This window comes from Miniopterus schreibersii, assembly GCF_964146895.1.
Source record: "Miniopterus schreibersii genome assembly, chromosome: 2".
In the NCBI taxonomy this organism is placed as follows: domain Eukaryota; kingdom Metazoa; phylum Chordata; class Mammalia; order Chiroptera; family Miniopteridae; genus Miniopterus; species Miniopterus schreibersii.
Genome location: NC_138102.1, coordinates 163,147,090 through 163,163,157, shown reverse-complemented (window position 1 = coordinate 163,163,157; position 16,068 = coordinate 163,147,090). Strand labels below are relative to the sequence as shown.

The following is a 16,068-nucleotide window of genomic DNA, read 5'->3' as shown; positions in this document are numbered from 1 at the left end:
TGCAGACCACTTTGTAGCTCATGCCGAGTGGCCCTGGGCAGAACACAGATGACTGTTGACTTGGCTTGCACCTCCCGGGAAGCTTCAGAGCCAATGCTCCACGTGAATAGCTTCAGCCCACACCAAAGCACCACCCAACCACCTCCACAATTGACACAGTGGAAGGGAAGACTCAGAGGCCACCAGAGCCCCGCTGAAGTAAGTCCTGCTCTGTGGTGTGGGCCCCTGCACAGTGATCCTCCATGGTGGTTGCAGCCAGTCCTTGCAGCTGATCAACCTGGGGGTAAATCCCTTCTGTTGATGTGCCAAGAGCAATCAAGGGTCAAATAAAAGAGGAGGGTGTACAGAGCCCACACAAGGGGAGGTGGGGGCACATCTGGAGTGCCCAGCTCAGGTGAATGGGGAGGCTGTGCCACTGAACCCTGCAGGACACATACTATATTAGGCCCCTCTACCAAGCCTGGGAGACATAGCAGCTATATCTAATACACAGAAAAAAACACAAGGAGGTTGCCAAAATGAGGAGACAAAGAAACAGGTCCTAAATGAAAGCACAGAACAAAACTTAAGAAAAAGAACTAAACAAAATTAAGAAAAGCAATCTACTAGGTGCAGAGCTCAAAACACTGGTTCTAAGGATGCTTAATGAACTTAAGGGAAGAGTAGATGAACTTAGAACTTCAACAGCATAAAAAAGGACCTGGAAACCAAAAAAAAGAACCAGTCAGATCTGAAGGATACACTAACTGAAATGAAGAATAATTATAGGGAATCAACAGTAGAATAAGTGAAGCTGAGAGTTGAAACAATGATTTGGAAGATGAAAAAAATATATATATATATCACACACCACCCAATCAGAACAGCAAAAGAAAAAAAGAATCACCCCAAATGAAGATAGTTTAAGGAGCTTCTGGGACAACATCAAGCATGTCAATATTTGCATCATGCAGGTGTCTGAAGGAGAAAAGAGCGAGCAAGAAGTTGAAAATCTATTTGAAAAAATAATGACAGAGCCTGGCCGGTGTGGCTCAGTGGTTGAGCACTGACTTAGGTCATGTTTCGATTCCCAGTCAGTCAGGGCTCATGCCTGGGTTGTGGGCTGGATCCCCAGTAGTGGTCGTGCAGGATGCAGCTGATTGATGATGTTTCTCTCATTGATATTTCTAGCTCTCTATTCTTCTCCCTTTCTCTCTCTCTAAAAATCAATAAAAATATATTTAAAAAAGAATGACAGAAAACTTTCTTAGCTTGGTGAAGGAAACAGACATACAAGTCCAGGAAGTGAAGAGAGTACCAAACAAGATGAATCCAAAGAGACCCACACCGAGACACATCATAATTAAAATTCAAAAGGTTAAAGACAGAGAGAGAATGTTAAAAGCAGTAAGAGAAAAGCAGTTAGTTACCTACAAGGGAGCTCCCATGAGACTGTCAGTTGATTTTTCAACAGAAACTTTGCAAGCCAGAAGGGATTGGCAAGAAATTTTCAAAGTGATGAAAAGCAAAGACCTACAACCAAGATTACTCTACCTATCACAGCTATCATTTAGAATAGGACAAATAAAGAGCTTCCCAGACAAGAAAAATCTAAAGAAGTTCATCATCAACAAACCAGTATTACACGAAATGTTAAAGGGTCTTCTTTGAGAAGAAGGAAGAAAAGATAAAAAATATGAACAATAAAATGGCAATAACTACATATTTATCAATAATTGACTCTAAAAAAACAAAATAAATGAACAAGCAGAACAGAAACAGACTCATAGATATAGAGAATATTCTGACAGTTGCCAGATGGGAGGAGGTATTAGAGGGATGGCTGAAAAAGGTGAAGGGATTAAGAAATACAAATTGGTTGTTTCAGAATAGTCATGGGACTATACAGTGCAGCATAGAGAATATAGTCAATAATATGTGAATAACTATGTATGGTGTTATATGGGTGTGGAATTTATGGGGATGGTCACTTAATAAGTTATGTACTGTCTAATCACTGGGGTGTACACTTGAAACTAATATAATGTATGCCAACTGAAATAAAAAAATTAAAAAATATATAAAAGCATAGAAAATAATAGGGGTGATAATGGAATGTAGTTTATAGAGTTGTCATGGGATTAAATGAGATAATGCATATGAGCATCTAGCTGGCACAGTGCTGGCATAGAGTAAATGTTCCATGAAAGTAGCTATTATTATTATTATTATTTTAATGAGTTATGTGACCTTGAATAAGTAATTTTCTCACTGTAGAATGTGAATGATGACAATTGTTACATACATTGTTATAAAGATATAATGAGATAGTCCTTGCAAAATTTCCAGTGTCTTTAAGATTGTAGTTGCTCATTAAATGTTAGTTCATGTGCCTGTATTCCCAGCTGTCTTTCCTGTACTTTGCTTTCACTATTTCCTAGCATGTAACCAATACTTAAGCCAAACTGAGCAACTTTTTCCTAAGATGCCCTTCACACCTTTGTTCATTTATTGCATATTCTCTTTTTCTGCTTTCCTGTCTCTGTCTGTAACAATCTTGGGCATCTTTTAAGGCTTATTTGAAATACCACCTACTTCCTGATGTATTACATAAGTAAGCTTCCCAGCTAGGTTATTTTTTATTCTTTTCAACACACCCTTAGCACTCTTTTAATTTTTTGCTAGCACATATCTTCTTCTTTTTTGAATTACAGGCATTTCTGTTCTCCATCTTGCCTGAAATGGAAGAAAAACTGCAGGACTGGTTTGGACAGTAAGCCTTGGTTTGGACACAACCTTTTCCAATCAATGGTATCTTTTTCTTCTTCCACCCCAAACACATTTATCTTAAAATGAGCTTAAAATTCAGTGTAAGAATTTCAGCAAGAAAGAATTCAGTCTCCTTAGAGATGACAGCTTTTTAGATAATAAATCAGAGTCTGGTTTAAAATATTGAGTTAAATGCCTCCAGTGTGTTCTCATAGTTAGTCTGGGACATCCTTTCATAGATTACTTAATTTCAGTACAGAATAATGAAACTGTTTGCATTACTGGGTCTTACACTGAATTTTAAGCTCTCGAGGGAAGTCAGGGCTTGTATTCTATTCATTGTTGCAGCTCCCGTTCCATACACATTGTCTTATGTGCAAACCTAGTGCAGTGCTTGAGAACCACGGTGCTCAATGAAGTTGTCTTTAACAATCCACTCCAGCAGACTCAAAACACACTCAAAATATCTCTGACCTTTAATTGAAGTATAAATTTAATTTCTTGTGAAGTTAGGAAATTGTTATAATTTGAAAAACTAAATAATTTTAAGTATGCTCAAAGAAGAGAAAAATGCTCATTCACTCATATTTTTTTCCATCTTTGGCTTATGTAGCAATTAAATTAAATTAGCCAATTATCCTCAGTGAAATAGCAATATTTCCCCAAAATTTCCAGAGAATAACATTGTAAAGATAAATTGTAGTGTAAATACATAGAGAAGTATATTCTCTTTCCCAGGAAAATCATGTGAACAGCAAGAATTCCTCTGGAAGAGTAAAACAGGAAATGTTCTCTTACTGTGTGTGGGCTGTATACTCTCCCCTTATGTACTTACCTTTACTTCTCCATATTTATACATTGATCTACCAGAGTAGGCCTGTGTATGCAGCTGAGGTCATATAACGAAACTAACTCCATGCACAGTGCCAAATGTTTGCAAATTATAGATATAAGAAGTTCAAGGGCCTGGCCAGCGTGGCTCAGAAGTTGAGTGTTGACCTAGGATCCTGGAGATCTCGATTCCCGGTCCGGGCACATGCCCAGGTTGTGGGCTTGATCCCCAGCAGGGGCGTGCAGGACGCAGCACATCAATGACTCTCTCACCATTGATGTTTCTATCTCTCTCTCCCTCTCCCTACCTATCTCTGAAATCAATAAAGACATATTAAAAAAAAAATCTCAAGGGAAAGAAAACAGGAATGTCTGAAAGGTTGCCAAAGGGCAGAATTAATTAATTATTCATTAAATTAAAAGTGAATAATTAATCTTTATTAATTAAATTGTGTTTCATTTATTTCTTTTCTCCACCTTTTTTCTGGTCCACTGAAAGAAATCTCTCATCTGTGCCAAACAGCTTAACACAAAGCACATTTTATAGTTTGAAAGGGACAAATATGACAGCCTTATCTATAAATAATGGACAAAAATTAATTCCTGAAAAAGAGAGAGTATGGCAATCCAAAAGCTTCTCCTCTCTCCGTACATGCAAAATTTTTACATTCACTGAAAACTTACTAAATAGCTGAAAGGAAGAAGATTTTGTACCATTCTCTTTTCCCAGAAGCTGTGCTGTATTTGTTAGAATGACTTTCAGAACTCTCTTCCCATCTTCAAACGATGAAGACATGAACTTTCTCACAAGGTCAGCAGCCAGAGCTGGAGGATTTGTGGGGATGCATGTTCTGAAGCCAGAGATTTTTGGGAAAGAGAAGAACTTGGATATAGATATTGACTGTTCTCTGTACTGTGGACACTGAAGAAAAGCAGTGCTTAAATACCTAATATTTTGGTGCCAGAAATAAATTAAATAGACAATGGCCCAAAAGTAAAAATGCCCCTGGAACAACTGGAGGTCAGTTTTGACCGTAGCTAGTCTGGTAACCTTAACTTGGATTTCTCAGTCCCCACATTTGGTTTTCATAGTGTGTTTTGTACATGGACTCACCCCTTCTAGGGCCAGACACGGTTCATCTGGCTGGGATTTTCCCTGTGTATACTAAAAGATAAGCACAAAACTGACTCACTGCTCTTCTTGCCAGCGTGTCTCACTGTTGCACAAAAAGAAAGCAACAACATAGGCTGCCATGAATAGATTTGGCAAGGCTGACTTGTAGGAATGACTTCCATATGGTGTAAGATTAGAATTAATTATTCAAACACATGGCATTTGAAGAACTCTAAGGCACTGTGAGTGTGCTGAAATCAAAGATCAAGAAAGAAAAAAATACTGAAAAACTTCAGTGATTTTCTAAATAACTTTATACAGTCCACGGTATATAGTCAATTATTTAAACTACTTGGGTTTAAATGATTATTTAAGAAAAAAAATTCCCACTGATGGCATGGGCCAAAATGGAAATAAAATAAAATAAGAAAGGCAATTTTTTATTACTTGTCAAAGAGGAGTAGGAATAAAAGATATGTAAACAGCCAGGCAAATCTATAATAAAATTGATATATGCACATGAATATAAAATATAGCCCAAATATTACCTTGCTGTAGAAAATATCATTTATTTTTATAGGGTTCTTATGGGCAAATGGAAGCTCAGAGTTGTCAACTGACTTGTCCAAAGGGGTACCATGGACTTGCATGTTTCGGGTTTTACCTGACTTAGAACAGTTCTCTGTGTACATATTTATATGTTTACGTATAAATCATTTGCACTAGATTGTATATAATTCATACTGTTATAGACATCTGAACAGTGAAGATTGTGTTCAACTCATATCTGTATTCTAACGTAGCACATGGCACATTGCCTGGCAAATAGTAAGCACTTGGTAATTATTTGGTAAATAGAATTTATAAAAACAAGTTAACATTATTAGTGACAAGGCTTTCCAAGCACAATAATGATAATTCATTCACTTGCTCATTTATTTTACAAACACTTACAAACTGTCTACTCTATTCCAGATACCATATTAATTAGAATTCATATTGGTCTTCAACAAAATTACAGTCTGTAAAGGGATAGAAAGATATATAAACAAATAATTGTAAGTACTGTGAGAATTACTTAATATTAGTTCTATACGAAATTATACTGTAGAAAATAATCCTAATATAGTGGTAATTCCAGTGAATGTAAATGGGCCAATCTCACCAATTAAATACAGACTATCAGAATATGTTTTTTAAAATAATTCTAATAATATATGGTCTCTAAATAACACATTTAAGACAAAACATATAGGAAGGTTTAAAATAAAATAATGGAAAAATTATTTCAAGCAAATTTAAACCAAAAGAAAGCTGAAGTGTCAATCTCAATGTCTGACAAAATAGAAGTCAAGGAAAAATGTCAAAAAGGACAATGGAGCATGTTTCATACTGGAAAACACCAATAGAACAGGAAAACATAACCATCAGTAACCATCAGGAGGGGTACAGTTAACATTTTAACACATGTACACCCCACCTTGCAACCTGAGAATTAATCAAACAATAAGTTAATTCTAAAACTGGTTAACATACCTTTCTTTGCTTACCAAACAAAGAACATACATTTTGTTGCTATATTTTAAAGTTATTCTGTATCATACCACAAAGGAAGCTTCAATAATTTCCAAGTATCAATATAATATAGGCTATATTTTTTCATCATAATGCAATAAAATTAGAATTTAATGCCAAAAAGGTAACCAAAAAGCCAAACATTTGGAAATTAAAAATATGTCACCAAAGAATCCCTAGGATAAAATGAAATAAAAGGTTAAAGGAAACAAAGGAATGCTTAGATCTGGGTAATAATGAGCACTGCAGCCCTGGCCGGGAAGCTCTCTTGGTTGGAGCCTACTCCAGATGCACTGGGGTTGTGGGATCCATACTCCATTGGGGCATGTGCAGGAGTGGACGGCGAATGCATGGATGGGTGAAACAACAGATCAGTGTTTTTTTTCTCTCTCTCCCTTCCTCGGTAAAGATCAATAAATAAAATTTAAAAAATAATGATAGCGCTACATATCAAAATTTGTGATAGAATTAAATTAGTGCCGAGAGTGCATAGCTTTGCATACATTAATCAGAAAACAAAAGAGGTTGAAAACAAATGAGCTAACTCAAGAAGTTGGAAAAAGAAGAGAGCAACTCAAGAAAAGAAATTTTAAAATTTTATCTGGACATTCATTTTTCAGACCATCTATTTATTAAGCCCCCTCCTATGTGCAAGTACTGCTGCTCCAGGCACTGAGAATACAGCATTGAGCAAAGCAGGCAAAATCCCTGATCTCATGGAGATTAATTTTTGCAGACAAATAGTAACCTAATAAAGGTAAGTAAATCGTTTTCTATAAAATAGTGGTAAATGCTAAGAGGAAACAAAAAGATTACGGGAATTGCTTTGAGGCTCTGCACCTGTTCCACATTACCTGCAGTTCACTCACTCATGCTTGGATGTTCCTTTGGATTAGCTCACCCCATCTACCTCCAACACGTGTTCATCAATGTGTTGTGCTAAGCTAATGAGCAAGCTGGATAGAGCTCTACCCTCGTGGAACACGTAGGTGTGTGGAATGAGATAATTATGAAAATGCATGATCATAAATTTTGATAAATATGATGAAGAAAAGGTACTCCCAGTTAAGAAAGTACATGACAGAGGATTTAGGCTTAGTTTAGGGGGTTGAGAAGAAATTTCTTGAAGAAGAAAGTTTGATCTGAAATTTGAAGTACAACTAAGAGTTAAATGTATAAAGAGGGAAGTAAGAACAGGAAGAGAAAGAGTCTTACAGGCTGAAAGAAAGGTAACTGTATAAGTTATAATGTGGAATGAGTCTTCATGTATTAAAACGCACAAGATCTTAAGTGTTCTCACTACACACACACACACACACACACACACACACACTATATGAGGTGATGGATGAGTTAATTAATGACTATGGTAATCATTTCACAATGTGTATTAAATCACTACATTGTATACTTTAAAAATTCATGTTGTGCAACCTAAATATATACAATTATTATTTGTTAATCATGCCTCAACAAAACTGGGCAAAAAAGACACAAGACAAAGCTAAGGAAATAGGCAGGACCGTATGAAAATGCCAAAGATCTAACTTTTTTGTCTTAAAGGTAACTGAAAACCATTGAAAAACTTTAAGAAAGAGAAGAGAGACATAATCAATATATTTTTTAAAAAATGACTCTAGATTAGAAAAGGGCAAGAGTTAATGCAGGAAGATCATTTGGGGGTCATTGTAGTAGTCCAGTGTTAGGTAGCTTAAACTAAGATGATGTTTAAAAAGGAAAACAGGAGGAAGGATGTGAAAGTTACTTAGAAGGTAATATTGAACCAATGAATGTAGAGATAAAGGTGTGGAGTAAAAAATGGCTCCTTTGCTTCTGGATTGCGTAGTTGGTGCTAATCTAGAGTAGTTCACAGTTTACAGGGAGAAATGAAAATGGGCATAATGAGTTGGTGTGTTTTGTATTATCTAGATAGAAATATAGATTACATGGTTGGGTTGGGGTTCAGTGTCTGATCTGAACTGGAAATACAAATTTGAGAGTCTTCAGCCAACCCAATAAGACACTTACACTTATTTTTAAAAATATATAAAAAGACACACTTCCCTAAATGGTTCCACCTGTATTGCTTCATAGAATGAACGAACTGCTTTGTATTCAGGGATGTATGAAGGAGATGAGTCCTTAGGAATAAGTGTCTGTCATTTTATTTTGCTTACTATTTTTAACTCCTTCATGAGTAATAATAATAAAACCAAACAGTATGTTGCATAATCTCAACAAAGTTAAGTTATATAGAGAGAGGTTAAACCACATAAGTCCATTGGGATGATTTGCTCAGAGTAGGCGATCGATACATATTTGTTGTTTGACCAAGTCACACTCAACATATTGCTAAATCGCTTTTATAATTGAGTTTGTTGTATGAAACAGGACTGTTACCAAAGATACTTCTAGAGTCCCCTTTAAGAAGACAAGAGAAAGCCCTTCCCATTCTGGAGAGGCTGACTTTGGCTACATAGTTCAGTGACCTGGCATAACCTCACAACCAAAGTTTCAGTCTGTCACTTAGCCTTTGGTGGGCCATCGGCCCTCTCAGCTAATATAATTTGGCAAACATGAAGTGTTTTATGAGACAGGCTATGTGGAAAGAACTCTGTAATTTTGAAAAAAATTTTGCCAATGTTTTTAACCACTCACCTTCCCAAATCCTCTGCCTCAGTCGAATTCATTTATAAATACCTTGTATTTTCCATGTCTTTTTCCATTCCCTCTCTAGGGACTTAGTACTCGGCATAAACCTTAGCTATAATAGCCCCATGGGATCGGGCTGAGTTATCAGCTGGAGGGACCAGAAAAAGACACTATTTAAGGGGCAAGTTCAAATTATTATCAAGAAAAAGGAGTCAGGGGATAAAACAAGCAGGATAGTGTTACATGTTGCGCCCTAGGGTAAGTTCAAGGCTGTATATGGGAAAATGTGGCAAGAAGTCAAGGGATCAGCATTAGATCTCTGAGCTATTGTAAGGAAGCAAGGAATTAAGAATATGGACCAAGGTCCAGAATGTAGCTCTGGATAAAGCAAGAGTGTCAGGAATTTTTTTCAATGGGCTGGGAAGTGGGATGTTTAGAGGCTCAGAGTCATCTCAGACACCTGTATCCCTTTTCTTCCCACCACTCCCTTCCTTTGAAATTCTTTCCCTTTGCCCATCTAAATCTTTTCTATTTGCTGTGGACCAGCTCAAGTCCTACGTCTTGTATGAACACTGATATAATATTTAATTGGCCTGAGAACAATTGGCTGAAAACCTATTCCCTAATAAAAATGCCAAGTCATTGTAGTATTTGTTTTAGGAGGTAAATTTTGCAACTTTTTATGTCTCTCTAAGCATATTGCTTTCTTTTCCCCAGAACTTTCAGAGGGTTTTTCTCTTCTTTTGCTTTTAAAAAATTTCTATTTTCAGGAAATCATTATTAAAGATGTTTTAGTCATATTTTTAAATGTAATGTATCATATACTTACTGCTTATAGACCTGCTTAAGGTTAAGGCTCATGTTTTATTTACATTGCTTTATATACTTGCTAATAATAATAATATACTTGATAATAATAATAATATCTATTATTTATTAAGTGCCAGTTATATTTAGATACTTCACTTATATCATTTCTAGTTTTCTTAAAAATTCTTCCAGGTATGCATGTTATCCCCATTTTGGGCTTGGAAACGTTAACTTGTTCAAAGATTGAACCAGTAAGTCCTGAGGCTGAGATGAAAACTCGTATCTGAGCCCTCTTCACTACTGCAGGCTGCCTTGGAATATCTAAATTTTTGGTTATGTAGTTTACGTCCCTCATCTCCTGGAGCTTCTGCGACCGTCTCCAGAGCCAGTCTACACAGACACCAATGGGGGGTGGGGAACGTTTTATGCTTCCTAATTTCATCTGAGAAAATCTCCAGTTTTTTTCTCCTTTTTGTTTTTTATTTTTTTTTTCTCTTTTGCCTTCACTGTTCTTTGTCTGTTTCCTTAACAGACAAAGAACAGTGAGTTCATAAACACTCATTTATTTAAAAATGAGTTTAGTTCAACCCTTCCTCCTAGCTCCCTGTAAAATTTCCCCTCAGTAAATACCAGGTCTAATCTATACTTACAATTTGCCAAAGGCTCTTTAGGTAACTGTTTAAATTCCAAAAAGTTAATTTGCCCAGCAGTGGCTCATATGTATGGCCTTCAGTAGAGGTGGGAGAATGGAGGTGGGGGCATTGTAACATTCAGTTTCTTAGAGGAGAAAGTAGGGGAGTTGTGAGGGTTCACGCGGTGATGAAGTAGTAGAACCAGGCTGTGTCACCCCAGCGCTCATGTGCCTAACCGCTGCCTTATATTGCCTTCTATCAGGCTCTTCCACGGGTTTGCTCAAGAAACAGAAATCATTATTAATGGAGTTCCTTTTTCAGGTCACTTGTGTACTTCGTTAATTATAAGCCCCTATATATATAATATATGTCTTTATTGATTTCAGAGAGAGGAAGGGAAAGGGAGAGAGAGATAGAAACATCGATGAGAGTCATCGATCGGCTGCCTCCTGCACTCTCCCCACTGGGGATCAAGCCTGAAACCCGGGCATGTGCCCTGACTGGGAATCGAACTTCAATCTCCTGGATCATGGGTCGATGCTCAACCGCTGAGCCATGCTGGCCGGGCACCCCTATATTCTAACAGCACTTCACAAAATCCCCTGAGGAGGGAAGGAAGAGGCAAACCCAATAGGAAAGGAAAACCCTAAAAGGTCTAAGGGTGAGAGCTGACAATAAATTCGATTCTGGATTTAGTCAGGGATCTGAATACCCTGTTGGGACAGGAAGTGATAAGGGTCACCGTCCTTAATTAAGCTAGAAGGGCAGTGAATGCCAAAAGTCACGGAATGCAGGATCCAGACAAAAACCTGTCTCATTCACTGGGATTAATGTGCCAGCTTTTATGAAAGGAAAGTAAAAGAAATTACGAGGGTTCAGGTAGTTATTTTTTTGTCATGTTCAGCTCGTGTTACCGTTAGCTGCCTTTAAGAACACCTTGTATTCTTGGCTTTATTTTTCACAAAGGGGTCAGGTGTTCAACATGGATCTGGGGCAATAACCACACGTGGGAGCCTGGATTCCAAGGGTTTGGGGAGCGGATTTGTGAGAAAAGAGTGGACAGGAAATAAGGAGGAGGATGTTTATTTTTAATAAAGAGAACCTGCCCTAACTTCCTGAACTCCAACCAGTCTAGACTTGTTTTTTTCCATTTTACACAATGTCCGCAACAACAGAATAAATTTATTAAAACCAAACAAAGTGGGGGTTGCGTTTGGCATTGAAAATCAGACAGGAATAGAATCAGCTGCTTTTGAATTGAGCCTAGTGGCTGATTTACAAACAAGTGGTAGATTAAGGCTGCATTGGCCTTAACTGAACCAAAACTATTTTCACTACGAGGAGACAATGGGGAGGCAAAATGTCTGGCCAGGGGCCCAGGACATGAACTTGTCAGCTCATCAGGTCTGCTCTCCTTTTCCTACAATTTTCAAAATTCAAAAGTCAATGAACCCTTACAGTCATTTTTCCCATCACCTTATTTTGTGTGGAGGGAACTGAGACTCAGAGAAGTTAGATGTTTCCCTCTTCCAGTCACAGCATTAGAGTAAACAAAATACCGCTAAGTTACCCGGCTGTACCTACCAAAGGGAAGGTTCAGTTTGGGCTCTTCTGGGTTGGGGAGAATAATGTGGGAACGATTTAATTTACATATACTTAAGCATAAATTCACGGTCGACTCTATTAATTGCTAGGTTCTGTGTTTGAGGATTCCCCAGTTTTCTCCCATTTCCTTCTTAGCCATCTCAGGCCGCCTTTTGGGTGCTTTGGCATCTAGACAAGGGGTGCCTGTGTGTTTGTGGAGTGCTCGTTCATAGGAGTTTCTGAGTCGAGGCCAAAGTCAATGTGTATTTTTACATTTCAGAATGCTTTCCATTCCTCATCTCATTGTATCCTTGCTCTATACTTGTGAGGAGACAGAAAGTTAAAGCGAACTCCATGTTTCACATGTAGGGAAATCAGACACAGTGATGTTCCCAAGATGACGTGATGAATTGAATGGGGAGTCCAGATTTGAACCCAAATATCCTCTCTCTTGCTTCAGTTTTTCAAACAGCAGGGCACACTTTCCCACCTCTCCCTTCTGTTAATATGAATTAGAGAAGTTGTACAATAAATGAATACTGGAAGGTCCATATGCTTCTATCTTCATTTTTACAAAAGATGTTTCTAGTTAATTTGTTTTGGTTAATTTTGAAGAGATGTATGGCATTTAAAATCGTAAGAGTCACTTCTTCTCTGGAGCCCATTTTTTTAAAATTTAACTCTCCAGGCCTAACGAGGCAGAGCCTTTCCCGGCCTTTTTGTGATGAACACTACTCCATGGCTGACTCTTATAATGTCCAGTCATTTTACTATGACCTTATAAAAGACAAGATGTCTTAACTAAATGAAACCCTATGACAGTCTTTCATGTGCTGAGCAGAGAAATAACTCCAATGGAAGGAGTAGCTGCTTGGAGCAGTGACTTTTTCTTAGATTTCCTAGTCCCTTCGAGTTTTTCCCTTCATACAACGGTGACCACTTTGCTCAGATCTTAGAGGCTTGATCTCTACAGAAACAAACCAACAAAACCCTTTTATCTTGATGGATTTTTGAGTGTCTGTTTATTCAAGGGGTATGTCCCTGGTCAAGAATTTGTAGAGAGGTGCATGAGAAATTAACATTAGCTCCAAAAACAACAAAGCCTTTGCTGTGGTTAGGTTCTCTTTTGTTTTTGGTGACTAAGAACTGTAACTAACAAGTGTCCTCTTTCAAATGCATCCCTTTTAAGGTCCTGCTTGATGGTTATCACAGCTTTCCTTACTCATTCATCAGTTATCTAGCAACAAAGTCCTTTGAGTTTATTGTTAAAATTTCTATCTCTACTTGGAGCTCAAAAATTGTGCTTAGAACTAGGCATTTCGAGAACGATGTGGAAATTGTGTGTCGTGACTTGAGCCTTTTGGAAAAGGCTGCGCTGAGGTACTAAGATGTAATTAGAATCACACAGATTGGAAAATGGTGACTTTCTCCTTGAGGAAACCCAGATAAACTTGAGTATTCTGTAATTTGGAAAATTGGAAAATGAGAAGGTGGAAGAAGAGCTAGAGGGTCATAAACGGATGACAGTTCTAAAACTAGTCCTTAGAAACTCTCCATTTTAGCACTTGCTCTGGCGTCCATAATTGTATTCAGCCTTAAACTCACTGGCTACCACTTTTTCAGACAGCAGCTGGCCCCAGCAGAGCAATGATTCTCTGCCCTTTAGCCCTCACCTTTTACAAATCAACATCACATTATTGGCCACTACCATTCTTGCATTTCACAATCATGTAAATACCTCACCACAAACCACATTCCTGCACGAACACCTAACATTTCCACTTGTTGACTGACCTAGCCCCTTCCCGTCTCCGCCCCAGCATATCATTAGTGGCGTGAAGGGAAAAGAGCACGTGGAGTACACAGGATGAGTCAATCCAAGAGAGGCTGCAGGTCCGAGTTAAATCGCAAGTAAGTATTTCCCATTTTCATTCTGCCCCATTTTCACATGTTTGTAAAAGTGTGGTGAAGTGCCCTTTGGAACTAGGAAGATTCTCATGGTCACGGGATTGAAAAGTAGAGATTGCAGGTCAGGGCCAGAGCTCTCAATATACTGTTCAGTATGTGTTCATTTCCCTTCAGATAATTCTTTCCCTGACCATGTTCCCTTTGCACTCAGCCTTCATACTATATAATTCAACCTGCTTCCACCTCTGCCCCAAGCAGTGACCTGGAGCAACACTCTAGGAAGAGGTGCAGATGGAAGAAGAAGCAGAGACAGAGGCCATGAGTTGGTAGGAAAGTAATAAAGATGGACCACAGGGTGGGGAATTATTAGCAAAAGGTGACTATACCAGGAGTGAGGAGCAGCAGGAAGTGAAGACAGGAAGGTAAGGCACTGTTCACTCTGGATATAAAAGGAGATGATATTTAACAAAAAATATGATAGGGTCCATGAAATTTAGTTGGTATAAATAACCATTATGATCAGAACTTGGAGTTAAATCTAACATTGGTTTTTACTCACAAATTACTATTCAAGTCTTTGCTTTCTCTTTATTGAGCACACATCATCATCACCATTATCATCATTAAAATACTTGACTATCTACTCAGTACATCAGAAATTCAGACCATGTTGGAGGAGGTCATTGAGAGGACATGACCTGAGAGCTGGAACTGGGCAATTAGAGCTCCTTACTCCCTCTCCTGTCCTTGGAATGTACGTGCTGCCCACAATTTCCCGTAGTGGAAGCTGTTTCAAAGACCTAGCTTTGAGAGAGAAAGGTGTTGTTGAGAATGTCTGAAATGAATACGTGGACTGAACTTAGCTATGGCCTTTATGTAAACTTTTAAGATTGGGGTGGGTGGGTGCAGAGATCTTGGTGTGTTTTTTTGGTTTTTTTTTGGTCTCTTCTTACCCTCTGTGTACAGGTACTGATTTCAGATCTCACTCAGGGAACTCCCAAGTTTGCATACCATTCCTCAAAGTTTTGGTTAACTTCTTATTTGTTTCCCCCTGGGGAACCAGATGACTGAGGATGGGAGGGGGTGAAGTCAACATTATGCTTTGTGGGGTCTGCTCTGTTTCCTGATACATTTTATCTCATGGTAGAGGTACTCAATAAATGCTTGATGAAGGCATGAATGAGTGAACGACTGTGAGAATGAGTACTTAGTACTGTCCTTGGAAACCTGCTCTAATCCTTATTATGAATTAACTCCAGTTCAATAAAGGGGCTACATATTGTATTTGATAAAATGAACTTCTCATTCTTCTGCATGGCATTGGTATGGTGATTTTGGTAGTCTGAAAGAAAACACGTTTGGGCTGCTATAAAAATATCACAGACTGAGTGGCTTACATACAACAGAAATTCATTTCTCACAGTTCTGTAGGCTGGAAGTTTGAGATTAGGTTGCCAGCATGGTCAGGAGGAGGAGCCTCTTCTGGGTTACAGACTTGTCATTGTCTCCTCACTCACATGGTAGAAGGGGAGGGAATATCTCTGGGGTGTCTTTTATAAAGGCACTATTCCTATCCATGAGGATGCCACTCTCATGACCTGATCACCTCTCAAAGGCTCTGCCTCCTAATACAATCATATTGGGCATTAGGATTTGGCATATGACATTTGGGGGCACACACACACTCAGACCACTGCTGCTGGGTGTGTCGACAGATGACAGTACTTTGCCAAATCCCATTCACCAATGTCTAGCCCAGAGATTGCCCTTTGCTGAGGTGATCACGCACCTTTCCAGTGTACAGCCTGTACCACTGAATGTTCAAAGTGAGCATCTAAAGCCCTGGCCTCCATTCTCCAGTTTGGGACAACTCTGCAAGGACATTTCAGCACCCAATATCGTCATGGGATAACCTGAGCTCTTGTTGTGACTACATCACTCAGCTTTTCCTCCTGCTTAATCCTACTTTCTTCATTTCCCCACAAGTCCCAAGAGTACTCCCCATGAAACTTCCTGCAAGGAAATTCAGTCTCAGGGTCTTCTCCCTGGGAAACATGACCTCTCACAACATGTTTGTTAATTTTAAAACTCTTACTTCACCAGAGCTAAAATGATGTCAAATCTCTTCTATTTTTTTCTTCCTTAAGCCTCAGCTAATACCACATTACCATTTTGAGACCAGAGGGCTTAATGTAGAAATTGAATCTAGCTATT

General features: G+C 38.4%; 1 protein-coding gene across 2 annotated transcripts in view; it reads left to right on the top strand.

The window, feature by feature from the left end:
• Window positions 1-13,782: 13,782 nt before the first annotated feature.
• The window catches only part of PDE6H (phosphodiesterase 6H), a 57,212-nt gene continuing 54,926 nt past the window's right edge, over window positions 13,783-16,068 (top strand). Inside the window, exon 1 of one of the 2 annotated variants that reach the window (XM_081128567.1) lies at window positions 13,783-13,857. The gene's annotated coding sequence lies outside the window, so the exon portion shown is untranslated. Of the gene's footprint in view, window positions 13,858-14,052; window positions 14,277-16,068 lie in introns of those variants that run through there. The other variant, XM_081128568.1, reaches the window with a different exon arrangement.